At 37.6% G+C, this 16,271-nt stretch overlaps 1 protein-coding gene across 1 annotated transcript in view; it reads right to left on the reverse strand.

The window, feature by feature from the left end:
• Positions 1–5,489: 5,489 nt before the first annotated feature.
• Positions 5,490–16,271, reverse strand: part of XKR4 (XK related 4) — a 441,904-nt gene continuing 431,122 nt past the window's right edge. Inside the window, exon 4 of the transcript XR_012020188.1 lies at positions 5,490–13,337. The gene's annotated coding sequence lies outside the window, so the exon portion shown is untranslated. The remainder of the gene's footprint in view (positions 13,338–16,271) is intronic.

A 16,271-nucleotide genomic window follows, 5' to 3' on the forward strand; every position in this document is an offset into this window, starting at 1 on the left:
CGGATCCTGGGCTGTGTCCCCGGCGCCCTGGGCTCCGGGGCCTGAGCTGCTGGAATCGCGACCCCTGCGGCGCAGCCCCTTCCCGTGCGGAGCCTCCGCCCCAGCCGCCTCCGAGCTGCTCCCGGGTCTAGCTGTGCGCGCACCAGCCCTTTAGGGAGCGCGGGATGTGGCGCTCTCCCCGGGGCGCAGGTGTCTGTTAGTGCCCCTGGGAGCCTGAGTGCATTCCCGCCCTCCTGGGATCCTGCAGGAGCTCCCTGCGAGCGCCTTTCCGTCCAGGAAGATTGGTGAAGCTCCTGCTTCTCGGGAAGGGGCTCTCCCCACCCCCCTTAGTCCGGCTCCTCATGGGGCCCCTCCCCCTTGGATGCTTTTTTATTTCTTTATTTTTTTTTCCGTCTTCCTACCTTGATAGAAGCAGAACTCTTACTGTAGCATTCCAACTCTTCTCTCTTTAAATCTCAGGCCGAATTCATAGGTTTTCAGGATGATTTGAAAGTTATCTAGGTAAGTTGGTGGGGACAGGTGACTTGGGGACCCTACTCCTCCGTCATCTTGCCCTGCCTCTCTCTAGATGTAGTCACTTTTTGTAAACTAGCTCTAGGCACAAATCATTCAGAGAAACTTTCAGCTGCTGCCCTACATGGTTACATCTTTCCCTTAAAATCTATCAAATGAATTCAATTCACACCTAGCATAGTTGCTAATTTCATATTCACTGATCAACTGGTGTGTCAGACAAGACTATTCTCAGGTAGCCGCATTTTATCTAGAGCCAATTTTCTCCTTTCAATATTCTTTGCTTGTTGTACCATTTCTTGCTTGGTATTCTAATCTACCAAGCATGTTTATTTATGGTTTACCAAGACACTTGTTTCTTTGTTCTTTACTTTCAAAATGAAGTTTTAACAATTGATATTGTTATTTAATACAATAAAAATGTTATAAAGTATTTTTTAAAAATATTTTATTTAGGACGCCAGTGGCTCAGCGGTTGAGTGTCAGCTTTTGACTCAGGGAGTCCTGGAGTCCCAGGATTGAGTCCCACATCAGGCTCCCTGCATGGAGCCTGTTTCTCCCTCTGCCTGTGTCTCTGGCTCTCTCTCTGTGTCTTTCATGGATAAATAAATAAAATCTTAAAAATATATACTTTATTTAAATTCTAGTTTCATCCTTCTGCACGTGGCTGTCCAATTTTTCCAGCACCATTTATTGAAGAGACTGTCCTTTTTCCAGTGGTTAGTCTTTCCTGCTTTGTTTAATATTAGTTGACCATAGAGTTGAGGACCCATTTCTGAGTTCTCTATTCTGTTCCATTGATCTATGTGTCTGTTTTTGTGCCAGTACCACACTGTCTTGATGATCACGGCTTTGTAGTACAACTTGAAATCTGGCATTGTGATGCCCCTGGCTCTGGTTTTCTTTTTCAATATTCCCCTGGCTATTCGGGTCTTTTCTGATTCCATAAAAACCTTAAGATGATTTGTTCCAACTCTCTGAAGAAAGTCCCTGCTATTTTGATAGGAATTGCATTGAACGTATAAATTGCCCTGGGTAGCATAGACATTTTCACAATATTAATTCTTCCAATCCATGAGCATGGAATATACTTCCATCTCTTTGTGTCTTCCTCAATTTCTTTCAGAAGTGTTCTGTAGTTTTTAGGGTATAGATCCTTTACCTCTTTGGTTAGGTTTATTCCTAGGTATCTTGTGCTTTTGGGTGTAATTGTAAATGGGATTGACTCCTTAATTTCTCTTTCTTCAGTCTCATTGTTAGTGTATAGAAATGCCACTGACTTCTGGGCATTGATTTTGTATCCTGCCACATTCTCTTACACCATACACAAAGATAAACTCGAAATGGATGAAAGATGTAAATGTGAGACAAGAATCAATCAAAATCCTAGAGGAGAACACAGTCAACACCCTTTTTGAACTTGGCCACAGTAACTTCTTGCAAGATACATCTATGAAGGCAAGGGAAACAAAAGCAAAAATGAATTATTCGGACTTAGTCAAGATAAAAAGGTTCTGCACAGCAAAGGAAACAGTCAACAAAACTAAAAGACAACCTACAGAATGGGAGAAGATATTTGCAACTGACATATCAGATAAAAGCCTAGTATCCAAGATCCATAAAGAACTTATTATTAAACTCAACCCCAAGAAACAAACAATCCAATCATGCAATGGGCAAAAGATATGAACAGAAATTTCACCAAAGAAGACATACACATGAGTAACAACCACAGGAGAAAATGCTCCGCATCACTGGCCATAACAAAATACAAATCAAAACCACAATGATATACCACCTCACACCAGTGAGAATGGTGAAAATTAACAAGACAGGAAACAGCAAATGTTGGAGAGGATGTGGAGAAAGGGGAACCCTCTTGCACTGTTGGGAATGTGAACTGGTGCAGCCACTTTGGAAAACTGTGTGGAGGTTCCTCAAAGAGTTAAAAATAGAGCTACCCTATGACCCAGCAATTGCACTACTCGGGATTTACCCCAAAGATACAGATGCAATATAACGCCGGGACACCTGCACCCCAATGTTTCTAGCAGCAATGTCCACAATAGCCAAACTATTGGAAGTTCCAACTTCCTAGTGGAAGGAGACTTGGTGTCCATTGAAAGATGAATGGATAAAGAAGAAGTGGTCTATATGTATAATGGAATATTACTCAGCCATTAGAAATGACGAATACCCACCATTTGCTTCAATGTGGATAGAACTGGAGGGTATTATGCTGAGTGAAGGAAGTCAATCGGAGAAAGACAAACATTATATGGTTCCATTCCTTCGGGGAATTTAAAAATCAGTGAAAGGGAATAAAGGGAAAAGGAGAGAAAATGAGTGGGAAATATCAGAGAGGGTGGCAAAACATGAGAGACTCCTAACTCTGGGAAATGAACAAGGGGTAGTGGAAGGAGAAGTTCGTAGGGGATGGGGTGACTGGGTGACAGGCACTGAGGGGGGCACTTGACGGTTTGAGCACTGGGTGTTATACTGTATGTTGGCAAATCAAACTCCAATAAAAAATATACAAAAAATTTACTTAAATTCAATTTGCCAACGTATAGTATAACACCCAGTGCTCATCCCATCAACGTAAAAGTATTTTTTATTTGTAGTTGTTACAGACTATTTCATTATAAGGCTATACCATAGCTTTTTTTTTTTTTCCAATTTTCACTATGGTAAAGATCTTTGTATATACATTTTAGGATGTTTGTCCAGTCTAGTAGACTCAGTATTTTTTTTCAGTTGATTTTTGGACAATTCTGTTTCTCCTTTAAGGGAAGTAATGAAAATATATTCTATACCTCCTTAACCTATTTCTTTATTGATTATAATCATTTCTTTCCGTCTTTAATGAGACTTGGAAAACATTTCCCACCTCAGGTGACATTAGTACACTATTTTTGTAGTTGTAGTTTTTCAGTTATATCTTTAATCTGTATGATCTGATTTGAGGGTAAGAGATGTCCCTAGTTGTAAGCTGGTTATTCTAAGACCATTTATTGAAGAGGCTATCCTTTTTCTACTGATTTGAAATTATCATATACTAGGTTCATTTATATAATATGTACAGATTCTGTTTCTGAACTTTTTAATATATTCTTGTGCTGGTAGTATGCTGTTATTGTAACTCATAATAGGTTGAGAGGGCAAAGCTCTGTCCATATTCTTATTTAAAAACAAAATATTTGGTTATTTTAGTGCTTTCATTCTCCCATATAAGCTTTGTGATCATTTTGTGAAGTTTTATAAAATATCTTTGTGGCTCTGCTTTGAGTTGCACTATGTTTCTAGATTAATCAGAGGCAAATTTCATTCTTCATTGAATTAAGTTTTTAAATGCAGGAATGTGGTTTTTCTTTTTAAAAAATCTCCCCTTAAATTTAAATTTTTATTTGTGGGATCCCTGGGTGGCGCAGCGGTTTGGCGCCTGCCTTTGGCCCGGGGCGTGATCCTGGAGACCCGGGATCGAATCCCACGTCGGGCTCCCGGTGCATGGAGCCTGCTTCTCCCTCTGCCTGTGTCTCTGCCTCTCTGTCTCTCTCTGTGTGACTATCATGAATAAATAAATAAAATCTTTAAAAAAAATAAATTTTTATTTGTTTTCAGATTATAATAACGATACTCACTCATTGTAGAGAACATAGAAAAATACAAATAGCCATTTCTTTTCCTCCTTGTTTTGAAATTCAAGTAGGGAGTTGAGAGCTAGTTATACTCATGACTGAGCTAATTGCACACTGCTGGTCCATGGAATGATCCTTTAAAAGTCAGAAAAAGCTAATTGCTGTAACGAACAACCCCAGATATCAGTACATCAACCCAGTAGACATTTATATATTGCTTGTTTCCATTTTGGTTCAGCCAGGGTGAACTAGGGACTCTGTTCCATCAACTCATTCAGAGACCTAGGCTCCTTCACTGGTGTGACTCCCTCCCTGTCCTGTCTTCTTTCAAGCTGTGTTAGATGCTCCCAGAATAGTCTGTGCAGACCTTGACTTTTACTACCAAAGAATATAATTCATGTATCTGGATGCATTTCTTTAATAGACTGTATTCTTTAAGAAGAAAATGTGTTTTATTCATATTTATAACCCCAATACTATGCATGTCAAATAGTCACCCTGAAAAGAAACAAGTGAATTCTTGAAATTTTTTTCATTGGTCTTTCTAATAGTTTTATCTGTTTCTATTTGATATTGATAGTAGTTTCTACACATATAGTCAGAGCTTAGCTATAGTTCCGTTTTATAAAGGAAGGCTTTTATTTCTTTTTTAAAGATTTATTTATTTACTTGAGAGAGAGCAAGCAGGAGAGGGGTAGAGGGAAAGGGAGAAGAAGAGAATCCCAAGCAAACTCCTCGCTGAGTGCAGAACCCCATATGGGGCTTGATCTCACAGCCCCGAGTTCATGACCTGCTTGTTCAGATGCTGAGTAAGCCATGCACGTACCCCTAAAAGAAAGCTTTTATAAGCCAATATATCTCTTACCAAACTGTATAGATAATAGAAAGTTTCTTTAAAACAAAAAAATTAGAATATTTTGAGAAAATAATTATATTAAGCATAAACCCTAATTTTGTAGGAAAATTAGGCATTTAGACACATCATCTTTTTAAAAAGTACTTTTGTTCATTGACAGTTCTTCCTTTTCTTAATGTTTAGACAAATTATTTAGATTGTTAACCTTCTGTGATATGAAACATCTCTTTGTTTTAATACTGGTTCTAGAGAAACATTCTTTAGCACTTTTCAGAAATAAACAAATGAAACATATCCTAGAAATTTATATAATTTTATTTTAAATCTCAGATTTGGCAGAACTCAGCTTTCTTTATTTTCAGGTTTAAATCATTTTGTCTTGAGATTATGCCTAAGAAGATGGCCTACTCCCCCCGTCTACCCATCTTAGACCCACAATGACTGCTCTCTTCATAGATTTATAAATAATCAGGAACTCAGACTTCTGTTAAAATGACCACAGTGTACTTTATTTAATGATTTTGGTACCTTGTGTTGCAATAAAATAAAAAAAAAAATCTACAAAATCCAAATATATAAAATTTCAAGTTTTCTTTTTTTTAAAGTTTTACAAGAAAAAATCATGTAACCAAGGAAATTTGTTCATTATGAAGCACTACTTTCCACTTCATTTCATCACAATTTGCAACTTACTTAACAGACCAAAATAACTATGGTATTATAGTACATCAAATACTTCACACACTGTGCTTTCAACTAGAGCACATGGGACCGCGGCCTGAGATGGCGGCGTCCAGCCAATAAAGACACTCTTACAATCCGAACGCTAAAGGAATGTTTGGATACATGGAGTTTGAATATATATATTTACAGGAAGGAAAAAAAATTAATAACTAGTTTAATTCTTCATTTCAAATAAAATTCCAAATACATTTGTACAATGTTTACAAAGTAAAAGCACAAGAACTGCCAAGGTTATCATTCGGGTCCAGGCACTGTGCTTGTACTGGGGGAAAAGTCTACACTGTTCCCTAAACACACACATGGGATCTCTCAGACCTTATTTCTGGAATGATCATGGGAGAGAGAAGCACAGGAATGGCAATTTTGCACAATCAGAATGTCATGCAGAGTTGACAACAGGGAACTGAGAAGTGATTGGTCCATTCTCTTGTTTGATGTTCATCTGCCACCTGTTATATTTTCTTTTCAGAGATAGATTTAAAACAAACAAACAAAAAAAATTGAACAGGGAAAGGAGCACAAAATGTTTAAGGCAAATTAAGCAAATATAGAGCAGCTTCTCTTGGTGTTAAGTGGAAAGGAGATTTTACCCCGATCGAACTTAGAAACCAATAAACAAAATTAAGAACAACCTCCTGAGGTTGGGTTTCTTATATCATATACAAATTTTTGAAAATTGCTTTGCACCAAGTATCCTTTTGAATTTTTAAATGAAAAACTTGTTGGTTACAAAGTGCATGATTTCATGTTTCTAAATAAAATAACAGTAGCTGAGGTAGTTAGATGTGAAAATTATTTACTTAAAATAACTGCAGAATGAAGAACAAATGTCAGTAGCAAAAATCCTTGCCATTTGGAAGCAGGTTTATATTGTGTAATGGTTTGATGCTGAGCAAAATGCTCCTTTTTAAAAACTAGATGTTTTTAATGAAACCAGAATATTAACTAGTATTTGTTTCCAATTTGCTAGGTAAGGTGTCAGTACAGACAAAGTCTGTATCCCTGGTAATTTTGTAACTCATGTTTTCACCATTTCTGTATTGAAGCTATAAATAAAATGGTATTTCTTATCATTACTAGAAACTTCTGATCTACACTGTAAAAATAATTCAGTAAAAACTATGAAAAGAACCAACAGGATGGATGATGTTGTTCATACTTTACTTTTTTTTTTTTTTTGTCTTAGCCCTAAATTCAATGTACTATTTGGTTTCAAAGGTGTGGTAACCTCTGGCTCATTGGTTGCCCTCCTTGCTCTGAGAATGGGAAAAACCTAATTTGCATGTCTTACATCATTTTGCTCTCCAGGCTACTGAGCTGTCTGATAACTGAGAAGAAAAGCAGAGACAATTTAATAGAGGCAAGGTTCTCACCCATGTTCCCTCTCCTTCTGCCACCTTCACTAAAGAGAAGCTTTAGGTGAGACCTTAATAAGCAGTTTGCTGAAAACCTCATTTTTTTAGTGATCTCGTACCATCTAGATATGAAAGGAGTTTGGTGATATTAATATGCCAGGAATAAGAGAGACTATAAATAAGTTAGCAGGCATTCCTTTGGAGCAAAAAAGAGTTTTCCATGTGTTTTCTTCCACATGTTTATGGAACAGAATTAACTGGAAGTAATCGTAAAAGTTGACAACTACATCTATGAAGCATTGCATACACAATAATTATATAATGACTGGTCCATGGCAGTATAGTCACATATATCTCTGCTAAAAATTAGTTTTCTAAAAAAGTCTACTGTTTTCAGGGAACACTCTGGAAAGTTTCATGTGGACTGGAAAGCCTTAAGGGTAAAATATAAGGGGTTCAAATTTCCTTTTTTGCAGTAATTAATGTAGCTTCTGTCTAATAACATGTTGTCTACACCTGTTTTTTCATCTCTTTGGTGAGGAATTTTCATTTCTATCATTACAAGGAGTTGTACAGCCCTACTACTTTTAGATTCTGTTTTGTACCTTTGTCATACAGCCTTTCAATGATGAGTTCCCTGCACAGCCCCCTCTCATCCTGGCCAACCCCCCTAAAAGGCTGCCATACATTTTCTTATTTGCATGCACCTGAATCTAGTACAGTTAAATTCAGGTCTCTTGCACAAAAATAAAAGAAAGACATGGATATTTCCCTTCAGAAACAAGGACATTCTGTTACACTTTTGGTTTGAAAAACTTTTGGCACTGGGGGAAAAAGTCAGAAATTCAAATTATTTCGACTCACAATTCTCATATTTTGAGTCTAAAAAATGATATTTATCTTAAGTCTGGCATGGCAACATAAACTTTTTTTTAATGGATCAGATAATTGCCTAGGTTAAATTCATGCTTCAAAAGGTTTAATACCATGCATCAGAAATGTTTCACCAATCTGAAATTTTAAGCTATACCACCAGCAACTAGATTTTGGAATCCAGAAGAGATTATGTTGAAGGTATACACTATATTACCTCCAGGCACAACATGATTTTAAACCCACTTATCAAGATAAACTTTCTAAAAACTTATTTCATATTTTTAAGAGCATGCACTTTTTTTTTTGCAAAGGAATATAATTATAAACTAAGGGCACAATGACAGCATTTATGTACATAACTTTTCCCCGTGAAGTCACATCTTTAAAACAGTATCTGAATTGTTGGTATAATTCCATGGGTGAATTCCTACTTTACAATATTGCCTCCATGACTCAAAAATGATAAATATTTATAACCTCAAATCATGTTATTTAGGACTAAATATTTAAGAAAAAGCATTTACTTTGGGGGGAAGTTGTACAGGATGTTCCCTATAGTTGTTTTCCTACCATCTCCTTTGTCCTATAGTTGTATACTAAGATTTATGCACGTGTAAGTATACATGTATATCACTATATAGAAACCCTTGTGTAAACACGTCTCTGAAAAATTTAAAATTTATTTATAATCTGGAGAGATGTGTCATCTTAGGGATGAAAAAGAAACTCACTGTAAATAACACAAAATCTAATCTATCTATTCAAATTGTTACCTCCTGGTAGTGGGTTCCAGAACACCACTTGGCAATCATTAGTTCTGAACTCCAACATCATGTGGGCATTCTGGAAAATGGAGTTTGGGATCAGGCATGCAAACTCTTTAGGCATCAGAAGGAGCCCAGTCTTCTGGATATGTTTAATAAATATTTAGTAAAATTCAGTTTGGCTAAGAGGAAAATCGTTAGTGTATATGAAACTTTTAAATGTTTGTATGAAAAGAGTTAATTTTTCTCATTTAAAAGCTGATAATTTTAAAAAAAAGTTCTATTAGACCTTTGAAGAAAAAGTTTCACTTCTGTTAAGTGATCATACTCTACTTCGTGACTTATTGCTGTCATGTTGCTAGGCTGCCTTCATCTCCCCCACTGCAGCCTATCCTAAGGCTGCACACAGGCCTCCTTTATGCTAATGTTAGTTATCAAGTGTCAAGCACTTTAAGAACTTAATTCCTCCTCACAACACCACTCTGAGGTAGGTAGATAAAGATTATCTCTCTTTTACATATGGGGAAAAAAGAGGCAGAGGATGAATTTCTGAGGCTTAAGTGACCAACAAAGAATGAGGACTCAAGGGGCTCAGATTCCACGCCCCTGTGTTTCCACTGCTGGACAGGGCCCCTGCATGTTCTTGTCTCCAGAAAAGAATAGATTTCATAGTGTAAAAGGATATGGTTTAATAGAATATATTTAAGTATTTAAAATAGCCATTATAATCAACACAGGGATTTTTTTAGTTTTCTACTAAACCATAACTTCCTCTCAATTATTACATAACAAAAGATAAAAAAAGTGCCTAATGTTTTTGTAGTTGCCAATTGATTGTTGCCTCTTTGTTGCCAGTTGACTGAAACATTGAACTAAATATCCTATTGATAACATGAAGGTACAAAGATTTGGAAAAGGAGTTAGTGAGGTAAAAATCTCAAGGAAAAAGGAAAGCAAAGCCATATCGGGTTGGTATGTCATCTGTGACAGGAAGGAGCAGCTCTGTAGGCTGGAAGGCTTTCACAGGTGTGGGACTAGCAAACCATCCAAAGATGCATCCAAAGGTCTGCCATCCAAAGGAGCATTTACAAAACACAGCATAGGGCAATTGACACTTGGTGGCTGGAAGCCCTTGCTAAGCAAGGGAGAGCACCCATTTGATTTTGGGGTGATGTGATTTCTGCGTCTGATGGGAGGAGGGAGCCGACAAGTGTGGGGACTGATTACCCCATGAAGTCCTTCTAAGTTGGCACTGAAATGTAGAATTCGACACAATCACAACACTACCTAACAATGTACAAAACATTTCGATTTTCTCTGGAAATCCTCTCATGACCTTGGCAGAGCTGAATACCTTCCAGTGCTCTGTGTGCCTTGCTTACAGTTGATGCCTCAGAACAAGTTCTGCATCATAAGCTCATGGGAAAGAAAATCGGTCTGAATAGCTTGCCTGTTTTTCTGTCCAACTTCAGAACAGTAAATAAGGTAAGCACAAATTTGAGGAAATGCACACACTCACCAATACAGGGCCAAATCAGATGAAACAAGGAAGAAATTGTTCACAAGTAATCACAGATACAAGAGTCATATGACTATCTCAAACTTCCTTCTGGAAAATGAACTTTCCTTTGATGACATTTTTTCCTTTTTCTCTTTTCCATGACTACAAAGGAAACACTAATATTCTAATATGTATAACCAGTTAGTCCTTGGCAATCAAAATGACATCAGCAAACCAAACAAACAAAAAAAAGTTATGCATTCTGTTTAATTTGGGAAAAACACCTTTTACTTCTGTTAACACCATAACATGCACCATAAAATAACTGCATTGAGTAGTTTATTTTTCTGCTTAGAAGATGTAATCCTTAAAATGAAAACTTCCTATTTGAAGAATAAAAAGTTAACCAATTTGTATTTCTCTTGAACAATTCAGTCAAATAGACTTGTGAACAATGAAGAGTATGTGAAGAGCAGAGGGGCAATGATAGAATTATAAAGGATTGGGAAGGAGCTGAATAAAATGTTTCCTTGGCAGGAAGGAGCCCAGTGGCAGGCCTCCAGAACCTTCCTTCTGAAGGAGGTCTGTGCTACAATCACATCTGAATACCCCTAGGACAATCTCCCAAGCCTCTTCCACTCATGTGTTTGCCAAAAGTAAATAAAAATCAAATAGCATTTGCTCTGCATTATTTATTCCTCTTTGCACAACAAAGAGATTTTTAGCAGCAGAATATCACTAGCAATAGATTACTTCACAAGAAAGTTAAATTTCATTACCTATAACACCTGAGCATTTTCTGTCTATCTAGACAACACCAGACAACCAGATGAGAAACCATATCATTCAAACATCTGGATTTTCCCAAGTATCCAACTGTTTGACATCACAAAGACCTAATTTACTGCTTGAGTGACCTACTTCTTCACTTTGCTTTGGGATATTTGCATTCATGTGGACAGACTTTATAGTTTAACAATGCCATAGTGTGTACTTCGGTTTAGTTAAGATGGTTCAACAATCATCTGGAAAATTCAGATGTTGAAGGCCCCTAAGTGGAAAGAAACTTAGTCATGAGAAGAAAAAAAAATCAGAGCTGTAGGGCTATCAGTACTCTAGTAGTCTTGTGCATGGTGAAAATCACTTAACTGTCCACATTTTTTCACTTCCATTATTCTGAAGATAATCCTCAAGGAATTATTTTTCCAATTTGGGGATAGATACATAGACCTAGGACGTGTAAACCTGGTTTAGTGAATTTGAACACAGAGGCTCTCATGATGTCATGATATATTTACAATGGGATGATGAGTAAGGCCATAGTAACCCTGAATCTCGTTCCTGTTAGAATGAGGGATAATTCAATGGTTCATGTTCTACAAGCAGGAGTACTTACAACACCTTTAAACACCTCATCTTATAATTCATCAGAAGCTCTTGGCATGCAGAACTAGCTAGCAGCATAGGGGCCAATGATCAAGGAGAGCTGTTATAGACAGAGTTAGTCTCAGACATGAAGCCCCTGACATCTTCTCTGGCCTCTGCCTTGGCCCTTCACATATGGGTGTAACTATCCTCGGAGTGATGGAATGGCAGGGGCTACTCTGATCCTCTGCTCTCTAAAAAGGCAAGTATTCCTGATGAGCTACTGGGAGGTGTCCTCTTCAATCACCTTCTGTGCCAACACAGCTTATAGCTGCTCTCACTCATGAGCCTTGCCTAAGTGGATTGTTTATTGCTCCTGGGTCCCCACAGTCAATCAACTCACTGTATGTTACAGAATCTCTTTGTGCCCATTTTGGCTTTGAAGTTCAGGAAATTACAGTTTTCTTCAACTTATCAGTTTTCATTGCCTTGTAATTGAAAAGAAGTCACATGGTGGTAGGCCAGTTTTTGCCATTAGATTTCAGTGCTTGTGCCAAGCGCTGGTTCTGAAAAATGACTTTGACAGAGTAGGGTAGGCAGCACAATACTGGCACCTGTAACTGGGATTACATTCAGTAGCTCTCAAATCACTAAGATGGTCTACTTAGCAAGGAGAAACATCTTTGAAACACAAGAAAAAGGATCTTTGCTTCTTTTTACAAGATTTTTCTGTTAGGTTGCTCATTGGAAAAACCTGATGACTTTCATCATTCTTCTAGGGTTCACTCCTAAAATTGTTCTACCAAAAGGTTAGACAGGAACTTTATCAGAACATACTGGATGTCTGACTCCTTTGCAAGCCCTGAAATTATAATCTGAAGTATATTCATCCTTATCTTGGAGCTCAAACCTTTCTTGGAAAACAGAAACAAGTGGGAAAGAACCATGATTGTTTAAATTCTGAAACTACCTGTTTACTTATAAGTGAACATTTAGGCAGTAAGAATCTCTCTTGATGACCTTATAGCTTGTAACCGAGGTTTTGTAGGCTCTCAGAAACAACAGGAAGGTCAATTCCACATGCTCATGTGCCTCAGTTTGAAACCACCAGGTTCCACCACCCAGGAAGGCAGGAATCAAATTATTGAATAGTTACATCCATGCAGATTTTACCTCTGAAATGGAATTACAGATTCAAGTTTCATAGATTTGTTATTACAACGCTGACAACAGTATTCTCAAGAAACGAAGTGAGGGCAGCCACTGTACTCAGACAGATCAATCATTAAAGAGATGACAATGACATTTTTTCTTTTCATTTCCAAACACAAGTAGATTTGTATCCATTAACAGGAGTCTCCATGACCCAATACCTATTCTTTGAGCTATGCGAGCCCCAGGAATCCATCGACATTTTTCTTTTTGTTTTTAAAGCAGCTCTTTCTGGCAAAAACAAATGAAGCGGATGAATATTCATAGCATGAATGATGAGGAAGCAGGTAGCATGAATTCATTAGTGCTCTACTTCACAGAGGTCTTTCTCTTCAGGCCCGGGCATGGCATGGCTCGGCATGGCACGACTGTTCCTTCCCACTAACTGATTAATTTTCCCTTGCGGTAGCTTGGCTACAATATTACAAGTCAAGAATTTGCAAGATTAAAGGGTCTGTTGCATTAATTAACGCAAATCACCTTCCGTAAAGCTTGACAAGTTCCAAGATGTTTCTGTAAAAAAAGAAGGGAATCGATACCATCAACACTACACATCTTTGTGACAGTCGAGGCTCACATTTTGAATGATTGGGCTCGTCCCCCTTCCCTTTCCTGTGGCACATGAGACATTTATTCCTCTTCATGGGGCGTCAAGCCTCTGATTCAGACCTAGGGAAATGTTTCACCCCAGGCTTTTGGAACGTATTTCAGGGATCCATTTCCTTTTCTATGTACAATACATTAGAAAGGTTAATAAGGAAAGTTGAATGTTTTAGTTCTTTGAAAGAAGGATATAAAAATGACAATTCTTTGACTAGCCAACAGATCTCCTTTGGTTACAGGATGATGTACTATTGCTTGCAATTCGAATAGAATAAGAACTCACAGTGGGGCCCATGGAGAGTCCGGGTCGAAGGTTAATTGCTAAGTTTTACGTAGCAGTACTAGCAGTACCCGACATGCCCAAGTGCCAGAATCACAATGGATTGAAATGCTGATGTTGATTAAGACACGTTCTACTGGTTTGTAACCAAAATAGGAATTTCGTACAATGATAGAAACCTGAGCTGTATTTTCAACTCACTTAGGGGTGTTGTAGAACTTACTGATAAATGAATTAATTTGAAATAATTAAGAGTCTTGATTTGGTACAACTCCATACCAGAATGCCACTAGAACTATTAAATTAAATGAACTCAAATGTAACATCTCCATTTGTTAATATTTGTAGCACTTAAATGAAATAAGAATTTGATTAGTTCCATTTTAATGCAAATCAAGCAATAGAGAGAGGAGAGGGGCACTAGCTTAATTTGATACATGGAAGTATAATAAAAACATGAAACCTTACATTTTCTGAAATTCTAATAACAGAGTTAGGTGACAGGCTTTAATAACAACACAAGAGAACATTTTGTGTTGGTACTGAGCTGGTAATATTTGCTTATCAAGTTGATTAATTAGTTTTGATGTTGGTCTGTTTTATCATCATGATCTTTGCTCTGCAAACATCATATCAGTAACTATACTCTTCTTGGCCTGCATGATGGCTAAAACAGCAGTAATCACAGTGATCAACAACCTAAAGTGGCTTGAACCTAGAGACCATACCTCATACTTCCCACCATTATTAGTCAACTGTTTTATTGATATTTAACTCACCAAGAGATTCGTTGAATTATTCTGTGCTTTTAAAAATTAATCTGTTTTTTCTCTTTCCTTTTATTCCTTAGAGAATCTATGCATTCCCTGACCAGAGTTATTTCACTTAGAGAAAATTTGTTATGCAAATTAATAGTTACCTTTAGCAATATACCCCTTACAGCTGAGGGAAGCCAACCACGTGGCCATATTGTGGGGAGAAACTCGATTTGGGTACTTTGCCAGCATGCAGTATCCACATGAGGTGAGTCTGGCTGTCCTGACTCCTGAATGTAATGCAGCACAGTGTTGCTCTTCTGGACACAGAAAGTATGGCTTTAGGTCAATGTCTCAGTTTGCAATATCTGAGGTTTAGGTCTGGAAATTTGTTATTCCTAAACACTATGCTGGAGACGTACCATATGTGCTAATAAAGGTCATTTCCTGAAGATCAGAGAAGCAGCTTATTGGAAAAGTCTTCAGACATTTTAGAGGCATCCTAATTTCATGCCTCTTCTTAAAAAGAGTTCTCAGGAATATCTCCAAAGGTTATTCAGATATGATTGTTTAGAGTCAAGTGCTATGTGCCAAAAAAGTATTTCAATTTCTTTTTTTTTTTTTTTTCTTTTTTTTTTTTTTTTTTTTTAATTTATTTACGATAGTCACAGAGAGAGAGAGAGAGGCAGAGACACAGGCAGAGGGAGAAGCAGGCTCCATGCACCGGGAGCCTGATGTGGGATTCGATCCGGGGTCTCCAGGATCGTGCCCTGGGCCAAAGGCAGGCGCCAAACCGCTGCGCCACCCAGGGATCCCTTCAATTTCTTTTTGTTGCCTTGTGACCTTGACTTAAAAACGCCTAGTATTGAAGAGGCATAGAAACAAATTATAAAATTACTTTTTTCTTTATAGACTGTCAGCCATTGTTGACTTATCTTTATATTTACATCATTACCTTATGTTTGTCATTGTGTGACAGTTGTTTATTATGAGGCTTACATAATACAATATTGGGAAAGTTATGTTTCCTTGTTGCTCTAGTATAGTATTAAGTGTAGATATTAAAAATAGGAGTTGTGTAAGAGTGCAAAAAAGAGTTAAAGTCAGAAGACTCCATTTTGCTGCTAATAACCAAAGTGTAAACTGCTGGATTGTGAGACTCCTGTGCTTGGCTGTGTGTTTCCTGGCTAGTCCTGTGGATCATGCTTATTGAACAGATGACTGAAGGAATCCTGACTACAAAAATGACCTGATCTCTTTGGATCTTGGTTGTCTCATCTATAAAAGGAATGTGCTGTAGTAACACTTAGATCTCTCTTTAGGTGCTTTCTTTCTTTCTCTTTTTTTTTTTTAAGGTTTTATTTATTTATTCATGAGACACACAGAGAGAGAGGCACAGAGGGAGGCAGAGGGAGAAGCAGTCTCCCTGCAGGTTGCCTGATGTTAGACTCGATCCCTGGTCTCCAGGATCACACCCTGGGCTGAAGGCAGCGCTAAACCGCTGAGCCACCCAGGCTGCCTAGGTGCTACTTTCAATAAAAATTAGTGACTTCTAATTTAACATATCATCATAAAGATCTGCTTAAATTTTCTCAAAGTAGGAAGACAGAAGATTGCTTGTATTTTTCATACTTTAAAGTCAGATTGATCACTGCATATTTTTCTAAAATAAAGACCAAGGTTGAAAAAATTTAGGGTTTATTACTGGCTATTTGTTTAGCATCAATTCAAAGGACATCACACAGCTTACTATACAATGCCATTGAATGAGTTTTACTGTTATCCTATAGAACTCAGACATGTTACATC

The sequence above is a fragment of the Canis lupus genome, chromosome 28 (assembly GCF_048164855.1).
Source record: "Canis lupus baileyi chromosome 28, mCanLup2.hap1, whole genome shotgun sequence".
Lineage (NCBI taxonomy): Eukaryota > Metazoa > Chordata > Mammalia > Carnivora > Canidae > Canis > Canis lupus.